The following is a 17,156-nucleotide window of genomic DNA, read 5'->3' on the forward strand; positions in this document are numbered from 1 at the left end:
TATTCAGTCCTATGGGGCCTTTGAGACATTTTCCTAAAAACAATCACTCTTAGGCCCAGGAATTCTGGAATATATTCTGTTCCTTACATCTAACAGCTATGCCTGCTACAGAATATTGGCAGTATTTTCTTTACTAACATCTTGTTATATACAAGACTATATACACTCCTTACCCTTCCAACCAAAAGGTTTAGCCATTGTACTAGATCTTGGAGGCTAGGATGGGTCTTCTGACTAGACTCTGAAGGGGGAATTTCTGTTTTTAATAGGCTTTAATTTTCCCATTTCAACAATAACTTTGTCTTTAAAGTGAGTAGTTGCAAAACACTCCAGTTTCTTTGCCAAGGAAACCACAAATGGGGTCACAAAGAGTCAGACACAACTGAACAAGAAATAACCAATATCTCTCAAGTCTAGTGAATATCTGAAATGCCCCTGAAATTTCCCCTCTTAAGTCCTGAAAATATAGCTAAAGAGACTCTAGCAAGAAGGAAGATAATTACATATGACATGACTAGGCCAAAAATAATGGGAAGGAAATTGGAAGATACATATAGTTCTACTTTATTTTGGAAGGTATTCTTAAAACTTACTCTTTAAGGTTAGTCAAAAAGCAAGTTACAGCTAGAATCACATCACTGCTTTGTCTCGAATTCATTGTCAGAGGTATAATGGAAGGAACACTGAACTTAAATTCCAGACTCAATTTTCAAACCTGACTCTTCCAGTCACCACCTATGTGATAAGTAATATAAACTCTATAAGCCTCAGTTTCCTTGTCTATAAAGTGAGGGGGATTTGACTACAGAGGTTCTGAGCTATCTTCTAACTTACATATATGTTATTATGATGCTATATTTATACAGAGCTAGAAATTTCCTTGAATGTCCATGTGCCTACAAATCTTCACTCAGTATTCTACCATTCATCACCAAGAAAAGTTATATCTATTTCAAGAAGTGGGAAAGTGTATAGATAGAAGTGGGTAGGGGAGGAAGGGGTAGAACTTAAGTCTTTATGGTATTCCTAGAATAGTGTTCATAACAGATGAGGGATGATAGAGAATAGAATGCCAGCATAGACTTTTTTTAAAAAATCATAAAAGTATTTTATTATTTTCCAGTTACATGTAGAGATAGTTTTCAACACTTGTTTTTATAAAATTTCTAGTTCCAAATTTTTCTCCCACCTTTCCCTCCTGTTCCACCCCCAAGACAGCAAACAATCTGATATAGGTTATATATGTACAATCACATTAAACATACTCTACATTAGTCATGCTGTGAAAGAAGAAATAGAAGAAAAGGGGAAAACCTCAAAAAAGTAGAAACAGAATGGCATAATCTGCATCTCTATTTCCCAGTTCTTTTTTCTGGATTTGGAGAGCATTTTCCATCATGAGTCCTTCAAGTCTATCACAGCTGATCAACACACAATGTTGCTGATACTGTGTACAATGTTCTCCTGGTTCTGCTCATCTCACTCAGCGTCAATTCATGCAAGTCCCTCCAGGTTTCTTTGAACTCCTCCTGCTCATCGTTTCTTACAGCGCAATAGAATTCCATTACATTCATTTAGCACAATTTGTTCAGCCATTCCCCAGTGGATGGGCATACCTTCAATTTCCAATTCCTTGCCACCACAAAAAGAGTAGCTATAAATATTTTTGTACATGTGGGTCTGTTTCCCTGTTTTATGATCTCTTTGGGATAAAGACCTAGTACTGGTATTTCTGTGTCAAAGGGTATGCACAGTTTTATAGCCCTTTGGGCATAGTTCCAAATTGCTCTCCAGAATGGTTAGATAAGTTCACAGGTCCATCAACAATGAATTAGTGTTCCAATTTTTCCACAGCTTTTCCAACATTTATTATTCAACATAGGCTTTTAAAAGATGGGAGTATTAGAAGAGAGCTAGATGAGTTGGCCTATAAGAACCTGTATACCCCTGTGACAATATCATAGGAAGACAAAGCTGCTTCCTGGCATTCAATTCACTTGCAAGACTCTCCTCTATCCTTCATCCTCTCCTGCCTAACTATTCATTTAGTACAATTGTACAGAAATTCATATTCCTATTACACATACCCAATATCTATTTCTCTTTTTCCCCACATGTTAAATTATAATCTCTTCAAAATCAATTATCAGAGGACTTAGAGATAAAAGGACCAGTGACCATCTGGTCCAATCTCTCATTTGATAGATTAGAGAAATATATTCAGAGTAGTTAAGTGATTTTTTTTCCACGTTTGTAAAGACAGTAAAAAAAATTACAGAGCTAGGATTAGAATTCAGGTTCTCAGGAATACAAGCCCAGTGTTCCTCCAATATGCTATGATGCTGCTGATTTCTTCTATTCTATTTGTAACTCATAGGCCCCTCTACATAGTGAACACTTGTCAAATACTGTTAACTGGTTATTATATCAAGGAAGCACAAATGAAGGAGCAATGAATTTGGACTCAGAGGACTTAGACTTGCCTGGCCCTTAATACATAATAATTCTGCAACTTTGGCAAAGTCATTTAACTTTTTTAAGGCTTCAGTTTCCTCATCTGATAAATGAATGAAAAGAAGATGAGTTCTAATTTCCCATCCACCTTTAAATACTATGGTCCTTTGGTCCTATTCTAAAGATTATCCAATTAATTTGTAAAGGATATAAGTACCAAAATTATAAGTCACCATTGTTCTGTAAAACGCCATGTTAACTCCTTATTAATACTTAATCAAACTAAAGTTGAATCTTTCAACTTCAGTCAGAAATTCTATAGGTTTGTCATGTCAATTAGCTAATCAAGCTAACACATTGTCCAAAGCATATCCAATATTCATATGTAGAAATATATCATATATTTCCCTGTGTGAATTATTAATGAAATAAAGCCTTTACCAAAATATAAATTATTTTATGTATGACATTAGCTTCATTAAATGAATTAGTCTCATATATTCAATGAATAGCTCTTAATAATATACCTATTAAATATGGGATTTATCATAACAATCATTAAATTAACAATTCAATAAGAAATATAAACAGAGGTGGCACAGAGGATAAAGCACCATCCCTGGATTCAGGAGGATTTGAGTTCAAATCTGGCCTCACACTTGACACTAACTGTGTGACCCTGGGCAAGTCACTTAATCCTCATTGCCCTACTGAAAAAAAAATGTATTTTTTAAAAAAGAAAGAAATATAAACAGAAAAATCCCATAAACATAAAATCAAGATAATGGCAGGTTATGAAACACAATGTTACATGGTGTTATTTTTTTCTATAATTGAATGAATGAATTAAAAACATTATATAATGCTTACTGTTCACAAGACACTGCTAAGAATATTAACATAAGTTGGCAAGCCTACATTCTAATAGGGAAAGAAAACAGATCGAGAAGTGATGGCCGGGGAGAAGTGTTTTTTAATAGAGAGATCTGGGGAAATAGTTACTAGAGACATAAGACAAAGTATTGATTTGACCTATCCACAAATCATAGTGTTGATTTGATTACTATTCTCAGAACTAGAATTGGACAGTAGAGAGGGGTAGGGAGGTAATATGAGTTGTACCTTGATATAGAAATTGCTAAGAAATGGTATGGTGGACCTGAGACTGGGCAAATAAGCTTACCAATCAGGGTCCTGGTAAGGAAACTTCTCTCAAGGCAGTTGAGCGATTAACTTCTCTACAACTTATATATAATTGCTTGAGACACTGAAGTGGTAAGTGGCTTGCCTAGCATCACTAAGTCAGGAAGTGTCTGAGGATAGACTTAAACCCAGATATTTCTGAATCTGCTCTCTCTGGGCATTATCAGAAAGTTAGATAACTACATTTTTAGAAACAAACAAAAAAGGACCAATATGAATTTATACCAACATTCAATTTTCAACAGTAGAACCCTTTTATTATGTGGAGGCTGGATGGTTAGGTTGGGGAGAATAGTTTCTTTCTAAGAGATATATCTATCTCAGGAGGTTAGTGAGATTAGATAGCAAGATCCCTTGATAATCAGCCATGTGTCTCTACTGCATAAATTGTTCTAAACATTTCTTAACTCTGTTCACATATTCTGCCTATGCCACTCTTTAGCATAAGCTCCATATGGTTTCACTGACTAAATCAATTATCATAGCTTATTCATTGAAAACATTTACAAGTCATCAGTTTCATCTCTACTGTATTAACCTCAAAATAAAATGGCAACTTTGTTGCAGTTCCTTCCTCTCATAATAGAAATGACATTCGTTGTAAAATGGCATATGTATTTGTAGGAAAACATACTCATGTTCACATCTTAATATGCAAAACACCACAATTTTCAGCCCTTCAAACACACATTTATTAATTTTTCTTGGACACTGTAGTTGACGAGTCCTGCTTATTTTGATGCCACTAATAAGAAATGATTCAATAATGTTTGTTGTGTTATTGTGTTAAAAGTGAAACTAAGTCATTAGGTAGACAGTTTTGTGATGAGTAAAAATAACACCTCAGCAACACCATCTGGATGCTTTTAATTAAACATAACCTTCAACTAACTTAGTTCATTTTCAACATTCAATACTTCTGCAATTCTCACTTGCTTTTCAATTGTTCAACTATTTTTCTCTCCCACCATTCATAAACTGAAAAAAAACCCTTCTAAAATGGTGCCTATTTTGCAAAAATCTGCTTATAATTGTTTGCTTTAAAAATGCTTTAACGTTTACAAAGATTTCTTCACAGCAACCCTTGAGATAGTTCATATTTACATGGCTTCGTCATTTACAGAGTGTTTTTTTTTAATGTTCAATTTTTAAAATTTTCCATTCCAAATTCTCTTTCTCTTTACCTTCTCCCTACCCATTGAGAAGACAAGAAATATGATATGCATTGTGCATGTGAAACATATTTCTATATTTGCCATGCTTATTTTTTAAAAAGAAAGAAAAATTAAGAAAGTGAAAAATCAATGTTTTAATCCACACTCAGAGTTTATTTTTTCTGGAAGTGGATAACATTTTTTCATCATGAATCTTTTGGAACTGTCTTGGATGATTGTATAAATCATAGTAGCTAACTCTTTCACAGTTGATCATCATTACAATATTGTTACTGTGTACAATGTTCTCCTGACTCTGCTCATTTCACTTTGAATCTGTTCATATAAGTCTTTTGAGGTTTTTCTGAAACCATTTCCTTTATTATTTTTAACAGCAAAATAATATTCTATCACATTATCACAATTATTCTATCACATTCCATCACATATGTTCAGCCATTCCCCAATTCATAGCCATTCCCTCAATTTCTAATCATTTTTGATCATAGAAAGAGCTGCTATAAACTTTTTTTTGTATAAATAGGTTCTTTCACTTTTTCTTTTATCTCTAGAGCACTTTTGAAAACTTTACATTTAAAGAAAAAATTAGGAAGATGAAATGTTTGCCAGAAAGCTTAATAATTGGCTTATTTCTAATTTTGGTAGCATATTCCCTAAAATAAGTAGTTTCCCCAATTGTTATTTTCAACTTTGTTTTGGCAATTTCTTATTGTGGTAAAAAGTTTTAACAGTCGGTTAGATAATGGACAGACACAGGTTTTTTTTTAGGACCACCCTTTTGGGGAGGAGACCAATGGCATGAGCTACGCACACCAGTCTGCCTGCGATGCATGCCAGATTGCCTGCTGAGCACTCGACTTCAGGGGTGCGAGCTTAAAAGGCAAGGAGAGAACGGAAGTGGGGCCTTTTTTTTCCTGCTCTGCTGGTCTCCTGGCAGCACTGCACAGACAGAGGCTGACTGGAGTTTGACTCGGCCCGGCTCTCGGTTAACAGCACGCACTTGACTCAGTCTCTCTCCCCAAAGGTGGCCTTGGGTTTTGGTGAGTTTTATACGGAATATAGACTAAGCCTAGACTTAAAACGATTTGTATTGTGTTTCTACTTTCCTATCCTTCTAATCAACATCACCTTGTGACTACCATACAATAAAAGCTCTAACTAGAAAACCAGAAGCTTCTTCCATTTACTAGTCTGGGAGATAAATTAAGGGAAAGGTTAAGTAGGGGAGATTTATGATCTAATATCCAATTTTAATCTCACATTATCAAGAAGTTATTTTTTTTATAACTCAGATACTCTTCCTGTAAGTAGAGAATACTCCCAGTAGGTAGTAGTAATTAGCATAGTCAGATAGTTCATAATACAAGGTATCTTCTTTACTTAAGTTCCAAAAGGGACTTTCTCTTAAAAGAGATTTTTAATAGATTTACAATTTTCAAATGATCTACCAAAAGACAACTCTTTACTAAATAAAACACCTACTCATATTAATCAAAATTTTCAAGTAAGCTAAATCCTAGGCCTTTACAATTATTTGTAATTATTACTCATTATAATTTAATTAAACTCTATCTTCCTCTATACTTTCACCATATTCTAGCCTTCTATCTCATTCCTGCTACTGTCTTCTAAAGTCAAGTACTTCCCAGTAGTTGTATATTTTCTGTGTACTTCAAATCAGCTTAAAAATCTTTGTATTTTCTTTCAGCCTCTGGCTATAGAATCTTTAGTTTAGGGAATCATCCCTATTTATGCCTGCCAATTCACACTGGTGGCTGCTAATTTAATTTTCTTCCTAGGTATTTGCTCCCCTTTTCCCAAGCTCCTCATACCTCCTGTGGCAAAATATAATTTTATTTAAATATTATCCCTTGTTTAAGGGATAGGGAGAAAGACTGGATTTGTGATTTTATTAGTATTCACAACTCCCTCCTCCAAGGCAGGTTTGCATCTTATCTGCAATTTATACTCTTATAGAATTATGTAAAGAACACTGAGAGGTTCAAATGACTTTCTTAGAGAAAAAGAACCAGTGAGTATCAGAAAGAAGGTTTGAATCCAGCTCTTCCTCAATCCAAGGCCAGCTTTCTATCTAATATGGTATTTATTGTGCCTCCAGCTTATAAAAAGATAAAATTATATATTTATATGTACACATATGTATAGCAAAAAAAAAAGAAATTCAGACATTATAATATGTGATTTTAAAGCCTCCATTTTGCAAGAGACAACAGGAAATTGATTAGATTGTATCAAATTGCATATTCATAAAATACATATCTCTAGCCTCAGTTTGTTTGGCTTAGTCAAACAAGGACTATCACTGAGATAGTTAGGCTAATGAAGGCTTTTTAATTTGAAATAATAGGTGAGTATAAAACTAAAAATAATCAAAGACTGAAGATTCTTCAAATTTGTGGGGATATATATCATTTAATGGAGCCACAGATCATTTTTTTGAAACCCTAAAAAGAAAATAAAACAAATAAGTATACTAGATTAAGTTTTTAAAAAGGGCTGTATTTAATCTTTAGAATCCTTATCTTTTATGACTACTCTTTGATTTAGTCAAATAAATTGTATTTTTAGACTAGGAGAGACTGACTAAACACAGGAGCAAAAACAAGGGCATATTATTTTAGAGTTATATATGTGGGAACAAGAGTCCTGAAATATGACACCAGGGAGAGAGGATAAGTTGGATATGAATACCATATACCATAGATCAAACTGGATTGGCTTGAGTACCTAAGATTAAAATTGCTCTGGAGTTCACATGGCCTAGGCAATATGGTGACAGGTTTGGTGACCAAGGAAGGTGGTGCTGAAATCTTCAATCTTCTGATCTTCTCTACAAACAAGTTGGGTAAGAAATTTTATGTTTGTACATTTCTTCTATTTTCATTGATTTTATGTACTTGTCCCTTTAAATCTTCAAATGGGTTTCTTCTACCTCCTGAGCACCTGCTTTTATCTAACTTTGGTCTGGTTTATCAGACAAACTGGGGATAAGATCATGTTAATGCTTTATTTTTGTGGATTTTCTATTTTTATTTTTAATTCTACTTATCTTTTTGTTTTAGTCAGGCATATTTTGAATTACAATATGGGGACTAGAAATATCAAACCCTACTATATAATACAGGGATCTCTCCTAGAAAGGATACTCACAGCATGGGATTAGTATATACTACCAATTCAGCCAGGCATGGAAAAAACAAAGCTTATCGAACACATTTAATTTTAAATGTCACAGCAATGGGACCAGGGAGGAAAGGGGGATGAAGAAGGAAGCAATGCTATCTGGTAGCTTTCTCTCTCATGTAATGATTTTTGCTAAGTAGGTGTCAAGGCCAGTGATTTCCATGCTAATGAAGAGTAAGCTTTCTTAAGTATAAGACCAAAACTCAAGTCTTTTCAACTTCAAGGTAATGAGGCATCTTTCTTATGACAAAAAAATGAAGTATTATATATTATAAAAATGTAAATTCAGATGTTATCAAACAGTAAAATAAACCTACACTTTGTGAAAGTGTCTACAATTTATTCTGTACTTGGTGCTTTTGCACCATCATTTACATGTAGTCTACCCCATGAAACTGTGAGCTCCTTGAGGGAAGAGCTTATTTTTGTGTTTCTTTGTATCCCCAAACTTAGCACAGGACTGGTAAAGTATAGAAATCTGATAAAGGCTTGTCAATTATTTTATTGAGACAGGGGACAAATTGTCAGACAGTCTAAAATATGAAGTGTTAATCCCCTGATGGGAAGCAGGGGAAGAATAAATAACAAACAAGAGCCCCAGGTGAACAGCAGTAAGTAGTGGGAATATAGACATGGTAAGGAGAAAGGATATGTCAAAGGCAAAAAAACATGCCCTCTTATAAAAATGGATTTAAAACCAAAGTAAGGGGGGCAGCTAGCTTGTGCAGTGGATAAAGCACTGCCCATGGATTCAGGAGGACCTGAGTTCAAATCCAGCCTCAGACACTTGACACTTACTAGCTGTGTGACCCTGGGCAAGTCACTTAACCCCCATTGCTCCCCTCCCCCCAAAAAAAGAATATTTCAAGGTATAGTGGATAGAAGAGACAGGTGACAAGTCAGAAAGAACAAAGTTCAAATTGAGTCTTAGACACTTGATAACTGTGTGCTACTGGTCAAATCACATAACCTTGTTCACTCTCAGTTTCTTGATATGCAAATTGAGGCATTTGGGCTCAATGACCTCTAATGTGTACCACCTCTAAAGCTATGATACTTGGATGATTTGATGAAGTCTGAAAACCATTGCCAAAATATTTTATCTGAATCCCTGTTTAGTCTCAGAATGTGGAGCAGTACTTATTCCAAAAAGAGACATTAAGTAGACCTACCAGTCAGGTTGAGAAGAATAAAGTCACATTAAGCCAGTTATAATATGTGCCTTTCCAAAATATTCCCTACTCTAGTAAAAGTTCTGTTCTTATATAGCAGAAGTACTAGAGTGTGTGTGTTGGGGGGAGGGAGTGTTTGGAGGAGGGGAAGGGGAGTGGTGAATTTTTCTGACAGTGTAGTGAAACCTATATTCCTATTTTAAGAAAAACAATTTTAAAAGAATAATTTTAAATTAATAAAAGTGCATAGAATTACAAAGTAAACCAATGATTGGTGAAAATGATTTTTTAAAAACTATTCAGTTTGACAGAACTCCTGCCATATATCCACATAGGACCCATGAATCCTAGTTTAAGAACTCTCACTCCATAAAGCTTTAGCTTCAGTAAAATTGATCTACACATTATTTCTCAACCATATCATTTTTGTTGCCTACTGAAGTCAATCAACTACTGTTCTTGCTGAAGAGAATATCTTTGTAAAAATGACCTTACCTAGGCTTTGCAACCACCCACCATTGATAAGACTACAGCAAATGCCAGGAAAGTCATCAGTCATTAAGACCATAAATTTGAGATTGCTAATATTACTAGAGTTTTCCAATGGAGACCTTTCTTCCTAGATTTCCACACACATTATGATGTTGACCTGATCATGAGGAAGAACAGAGGATAAACTTTTAATTATCTAAGTAAAAGAAGAGAAAAAAAATGGAATAAAAACTTCTTGTGTGACTCATTTAGACTATAAAAGCAATGCTACTGTAGTCATCCCATGTAAGGAAAGGTATATACAATTTATGATTCTATGGTTGTCTGATGATCCTAGAACAAAGAGCTTCAAATTTTCCTTGGACTATTCTATTTCTATCACAAGGGGCACCCATTTTATTGCCTAACAAGGTAAAGAAATTCCTTGCCATTGGAGTTGATGACATGACAAACCTTTTCCAGAATGCCCCACGTGTTACTAATTGCTGGGTTTATGCTAGCACATTGCTATAAACATAAACTACTGCTTGTTACTACTAGTTCTTCAACTAATGATGCTGGAAGTGTACTTAGGCACAAAATGCCAGATGGCACTTGGGCACCAATTCAATTAAGGTCGACAAACACTTATTAAGCATATATTGGAGTAAGGTGCTACAGGAAGCTCAAAATACCACATTGAAAAGAAAGGATAAGTCCATGCCTCTCAAAAAAATTTCAATATGATAGTGAAGACATCATTAAGTTAATCAATCAACAAGATTTTTAACACCCAGTAGTCCCTTCATCTTCTTGTTCCTGACTTCCAGATTTCAAAACCATGCTTCTGTCTCATTCTGGAATTTTCTTGGGTCTCCTCATCCTGGAACATCCAACGCACCTGTAGTCTATTCAGTCTCCAATATCCTTCTGAAAAATCCACCTCCTTCTTCCATTGCTGAGGTCTTCCTGGGATCTCAATTTTGTTGAGTATTACAAGCCCATCTTTGTTTCTCCTCCCAGCCCTATCTATTCCTGATTTCCAGACTTCAAAACCATGGCTCCATGATAGGTAACTGAAAATCCTCCCCCATTCCTTTTCAGTTACCTTTTGTATGGTCTCTTCCCTCATTAAGATGTAAGTTCCTTGAAGGGAAGCATTGTCTTTTTTTTGGTTTATATTTGGATTCTCCAGTATATAGCACAGTGTCTGGCTCATGGTGTCTAATAAATGTTTGTTTCTATCCTTCCTACTATGTATTAGGCATTTCATTAGGCAAATGGGGACATGGAGGCAAAGAAATAAAGGACACTGTCCTAAAGGTACTGAAATGGATAGAGTTGTGGTATTATGGTCAGAAAAATCTGAATTCAGATGCTGTTTTATTTACTTATTATCTGGAGGACTCTGAACAAGTCATTTAAACACTATGTTATTTTCCTGCTCTCTAAATTTAGGAAACTATATTTGATGGCCTTTGAGTTCCCTTTTGACTCTAAATCTATGATCCTAAGAAGCTTACATATAATTGGGGGAGACATAATACAAATTAAAGCTTCAAATTGTACTAAGATTTTTGGGACACCCTGTAAAGTCATAACCAAAACAAACAGCATAATACAACGTAATTTTGATGGCAAAGGCACTAGTAGTTGAAGACACCTTAAGAAAGGTGACATTCTGTAGGTGCTCCTTAAATTGAGTTCTGAAGAAATTTAAAGATTCTAAGAGTCTGAAGTGAGAAGGACAAATTCTAAGCATTGGTATCAAACTTTACAAAAGCAGTAAGTTCTACATGAAGAATAATAAGGTTAGTCAACTAGACAATGGATTATGCACATGTAAATGACTATAATACAAAGTAGAATGTGACAAAGGGAAAAGGCTGATCTGAGTATTCCAAGAAAATCTTAAAAGGGAGAGAAAACTTTCAGCTGAGAGGAATCACAAGAGTCTTCATGGAGTAGGTAGCACCTTAGTTGTGCTTTGATGATAAAAAGAAATTCTATATGTAGGGATGTGAAAAGAATGAAATGTGGGAAAAGATGATTTTTGGGAAGGAAAAGAAGGAAAATGGCAATTTCAACATGAGAAGTAGCTAAAAGTTCAATTTGACTACATAAGGGTCTGCAAACTATCACCTGTGAAGCAAATCCAGTCTGTTATCTCTTTTGCTACTTCTTAGGAAATAAGAATGGTATTTCCATTTTATATACAATAAAACTTATTTTAAATGGTTTTAAAAGATTTTTAATTTGCTTGGGCCTAAAAAAAAAGAGAGTCGGCCAGATTTGTCCTACAGGTCACATTTTTCTTTTTTTTAAATCCTAAAAGTATTTCAATATTTTCCAGTTACATATAAAGATAGTTTTCAACATTTGTTTTCACAAGATGTTTAGTTCCAATTTTTTCTCCCTCCCTCCTTTCCCTCTTCCCTCCCCAAGACAGAAAGCAATCTGATATAGGTTGTACATGTACAATCACATTAAACATATTTCTGTATTAGTCATGTTGTGAAAGAAGAATCAGAAAAAAAGGGGGAAAAAACCTTTAAAAAAGTAGAAACAGTATGGTTTAATCTGCATTCAGAATCCACAGTCTCTTTTGCACTCCTTATTTTGGAAACAACATTAAAAAAGTGGCAATCCATGCACTGCTAAATTGCTGAACAACTTGTAGTATACGAATATAATGGAACACTATAGTGATATAAGAAATGATGAGCAGGCAAATTTCAGAAATACCTGGAAAGACTTAAGTGGACTGATGATGAGTGAAATGAGCAGAACCAGGAGAACATTGTACCCAGTAACAGCAACATTAATGTGATGATCAACTGTAATAGACTTAGCTCTTCTCAGCAATACAATGATCCAAGACAATTCCAAATTACTCATGATGAAAAATGCTTTCCCCATCCAGGGGAAAAAAAAAAAAACAACTGTGGAATCTGAATGTAGATTGAACCATACTATTTCTACTTGTTTTTTCTTTTTGATGTTTTTCCCTTTTATTCTGATTCTTCTTTCACAACATGACTAATGCAAAAAAATGTTTAATGTGATTATACATATGTAACCTATATCAGATTGTTTTCGGTCTTGGGGAGGACAGAGGGAAGAGAGAGAGGGAGAAAAAATTGGAATTCAAAATCTTAAAAAAAAAAAACAAAAACAAATGTTGAAAACTATCTTTACATATAACTGGTAAAAATATAAAATACTATTAATATGGGGGGGTAAAAACTTACCATTTGACAAAAAAATTAGAAGACAGTCAATAATAAACTAGGTGTAGACCAAAATCTCACACGATATACCAAGATAAGGTGAAAATGAATGAACAATTAGAAATAAAGGATGATAACAAAAGTAAATTAGGGGAGCATGAAAAATGTATCTGTCAGATCAATGAATAAGGAAAGAGTTAATGACCAAGCAAGACACAGAGGGCACTATCAGAAGTAAAATAGATACTTTGGATTACATGAAATTCAAAAGTTTCTGCAGAAACAAAACTAATGTAACCAAAGTTAGAAGGAAAAGAGTTAACTGGGGGAAAACATTTTCACAGCAAGTTTCTCTGATAAAAGTCTCATTTATCAAATATTACTTCATTTGATCTTCACAACAACCCAGGGAGATAGGTGCTATTATTAATCTATTTTACACAACAGGAAACTAAGGCAAACAAAGGTTAAATAAATTGCCTAGGGTCACAGAGCTAGTAAGTGTCTGGGGCTAGATTTGAAATTAGGTCTTCCAAACTACACATCCAATGTATTATCAACAAATATTTTGACAACTATATTTCTTTTTAAAATATTTTATTTATTTCATTAAATATTTTCCAATTACATGTAAAACATTTTTAACATTTCTTTTTTAAAAATGAGTTACAAATTTTCCCTCCCTCTCACTCCTCCCCCAGTCCTTGAGAAATCAAGCAATTTGATACTGATTATATATATGGTTGTGCTAAACATATTCCTATATTAGTCATGTTGCAGAAGAAAACACTCACTTAAGTAAATGTTAGCTATCCTCTTCCTCCTCCTCCTCCTCCTCCTCCTCCTCCTCCTCTTCCTCCTCCTTTTCTTCCTCGTCTTTGGGATATAGATTCAGTCTTATTCAAGGCGATTCCCAAAGCCTTTCCAGCTTGGTACAGTCTGACAGAGCTCTACTAGCATATGCTCTGCAGGCATAGCCCTCAAGAATCCAGGATCACCTCTTTGCCATGATGAAGCATGAGGACAGGTCTTTGTGAAGGAACCAACTCATCATCCTGCCCTCCTCCTCCACCCTACCAAATCCACGCCAAAAAAAATTTTTTAAATCTGACTTGTTTTTATCGGTCAAGAGTATGTCATTTCCCACATCAAACCAAGTTGTTAAAAGACATCCCTTTTGTCATTTTTCTACCTGGGAGGCTTTTTAAAAAAGTTTTTAGATACAGCAATATTCATTTTAGTAATGTGATTGACAGAATAAAGAAGTCAAATATATAGCGGTCAAACATTCTGCAACAAAGCCAAAATAAAGCATGGTACTGAAATATTTTCATGGGGAATAAGCAGCAAGAAAACATTTAGAGCATTGTGTGCTGTTCAGGGAAGGCAGTCCAGTCACCATAGTGGTGGAGTCTGACACCTAGAGGACAAGAAGAAAAGGAAGATACAAAGCCACTTGTAGTAGGTGAAAGGTCTCTAAGCTCCTTGTGGTAAGGACAGAAGTATTATTCACCTTTATTCTGTCACTGGTAAAATAGAGTGTTCTTAATAAAAGTATGCTGAATTTAAATGGCTTCAGGCTACAAATGGGGCAGATATCTATTGTTGCAAACATTCTTAACTAGGAGCAAAATTAACCTGACAAGCAACATGGTACCTTAGAAAGAGCAGAGATTTATAATCAGGGGAAACATGGTTCAAATTAAAATTTGCACCTATGAAACTGTGAACAGCTCACTAGCTCTCTCTGAGTCTCATTTTCCTCATTTATAAAGTAACACATTGTTGTGAGGATCAAAAGAGCTAACAAATATATTTTGCCAACTTTGAAAGTACTCTGCTCTAAATAGTTCACCTGACCTGCTCTCCCCACACCCACACCCACACCCTCACCCCACTTCACACACATACACACACACCCACACCAAGAAAAAAAAAAAGGCTTGTTATAACCACTTCCATGTGAAATTAACTAATCTGTTCTGACAATGTGCTACTCTGACAGGGTGGATCACAGAAACTGCTTAATCTGTTTCCCTCTAGCTATGCATAAGACTGAAAAGAAAGATACTTAGAAGGGGAAATGTATTCATGCTGTGAGTTTAGGAAGGCTTTTAACTAGTGACCTCATTGGTCCTAAAGGGAGAAGCAAATCCAGGAGAAGGGCGCTCTCTCTCTCTCTCTCTCTCTCTCTCTCTCTCTCTCTCTCTCTCTCTCTCTCTCTCTCTCTCTCTCTCTCTTTCTCTCTCTCTCTCTCTCCCCCTCTCTCTCTTTCCCTCATACACACATATACACACAGAGAGAGATAGAGACAGAGAGATGATAGGGACAGAGATAGAGATGATAGAGATAGAAATAGAGACAGAAACAGAGACAGAGATAGTGATAGAGATGATAGAGATAGAGATACTTTCTTATTGACTGAAGAGAATGAGAAAACCCCACTCCACAGGCTATCTATGTATAAAATGAAAAGCCTGTCTGGCGTTAAACAATCCAACAATGAATCAGTCTAATTATAGAGGACTCGAATTTTGAGAATTGAGAATTCCAGTTCCAAAGATTGACCCAACGATTTGAAATGAATCCACTGGAGGGAAAGAGAAATACAGAAGTTCCTAAGTGACTAATACAAACTCCAGCCCTTCATAAATAATTCTAGGATCTTGAAGAACAGTATGTCAGTCACCCTCTGGGGACTTGTCCAGCCATAGCATGTGGAAGTTGAAGTAGCCCCAGAGGACTGACACACAACCAGGAGAAAGATTTCGAAATTTATGGGTAATTAATAATTTATTAATTAGGCTAGCTGATGGTCAGTGGTTTCTCTCAGTAACCAAAGATGCCCAGTGGAGAAAGTGAATACCTTAAATATTTTTAAAGGGAATGTCTGTGACAGGAGAAATCAGAATTAATAAGAGGGTGGGCATATTAATGAGTAGTTGGGCTTAAAGCCTTTAGTTTCTCCTGCTGAGAATATGTATTTATCATGAGACTTAGCTGCCTCCAACAATCTGGACAAAGGAATTCATCTCTACCCAGACCACTGTGGTTGGTTTTCTCCTTCATGAGCCCAGTTTCCTTAAATTCCATTGGAGTGGTGCAAGGACATGGGCTTCATGATTTGGGGCTGAAATTCAACTAAATTAGATTCTGCTTACACTCTAAACAAAAGGATTTGGGCAATCTCATCTATCAGTCTCGTCTTTCAGAGATTGACTGGCCCACAGGGACTGGTCACTGAATGAGGCAATAGAAAGAAAAAGCCTTAAACCTAATTTAATAATTGGTTATTAATGTAATAGAAAAATAATTTCCCATATATATGTGTATACATGCATGTATATACACATTATACATATATATATGTATATCTATATATATGCACATATACATAAATGCATGGGGCACATTGCTATATATGTAGAAGTGTATATCTATTGGTATATTACATGTAATATGTGTATGGTGTACAATATTCTATGTAGACTGCATTTTAGATATGCATATATGTATGAGGATATACACAAACATACCGTGTGTACATCTAAACAAACATATATGTGCATATGCAAGCATATATACATTGGCATTTATGTGCATATGTGTGCAATATGCACAAACAACCATAGAGACATGCGTATAAATATATCTTACATATAATATGTTCAGATCATAGACCATATGTTCATAGATTAAGAGTTAAAAGATATCTAAGAGACAAAATGAGGCCCAGAGAGAATATGTGATTTAGGAGACAGAGAGAGATGGAGAGACAGAGACAGAGACAGAGAAAAAGAGACACAGAGAGAGACAGAGAGAGGCAGAGAAAGAGAAACAGAGAGATAGAGAGAGACAGAGAGTGTGATAGAGAGACAGAGACAGAGAGAGACAGAGAGAGACAGATGGGGGGACGTGTATATGGAATATATAAAAAGCTTATTCACTTGATTATTTCCATTGTTTGGCTGCAGTTTAGTTTCTTGAAGTATTGTCAGTCTTTTTGGAAGAGCAAACAAAAGAACACCAACTGAAAAATCACTAATAATAATAGGCCAGATTGTCCAAGAAAACTCAATTTAATTCCTTCCTCAAATCTCTTCCCCAGATGTCAACAGGACACCTGACCCAATCCCTGTGATAAGATTGACAATGCCATCAAACTTCTTTCATTACATATTGCTTTTCTTAAGATTCCAGTGTAAAACATCCATGTAAACACCCTGTCACACATTCCCTATGGCATA

This window comes from Dromiciops gliroides, chromosome 3 (genome assembly GCF_019393635.1).
Source record: "Dromiciops gliroides isolate mDroGli1 chromosome 3, mDroGli1.pri, whole genome shotgun sequence".
Lineage (NCBI taxonomy): Eukaryota > Metazoa > Chordata > Mammalia > Microbiotheria > Microbiotheriidae > Dromiciops > Dromiciops gliroides.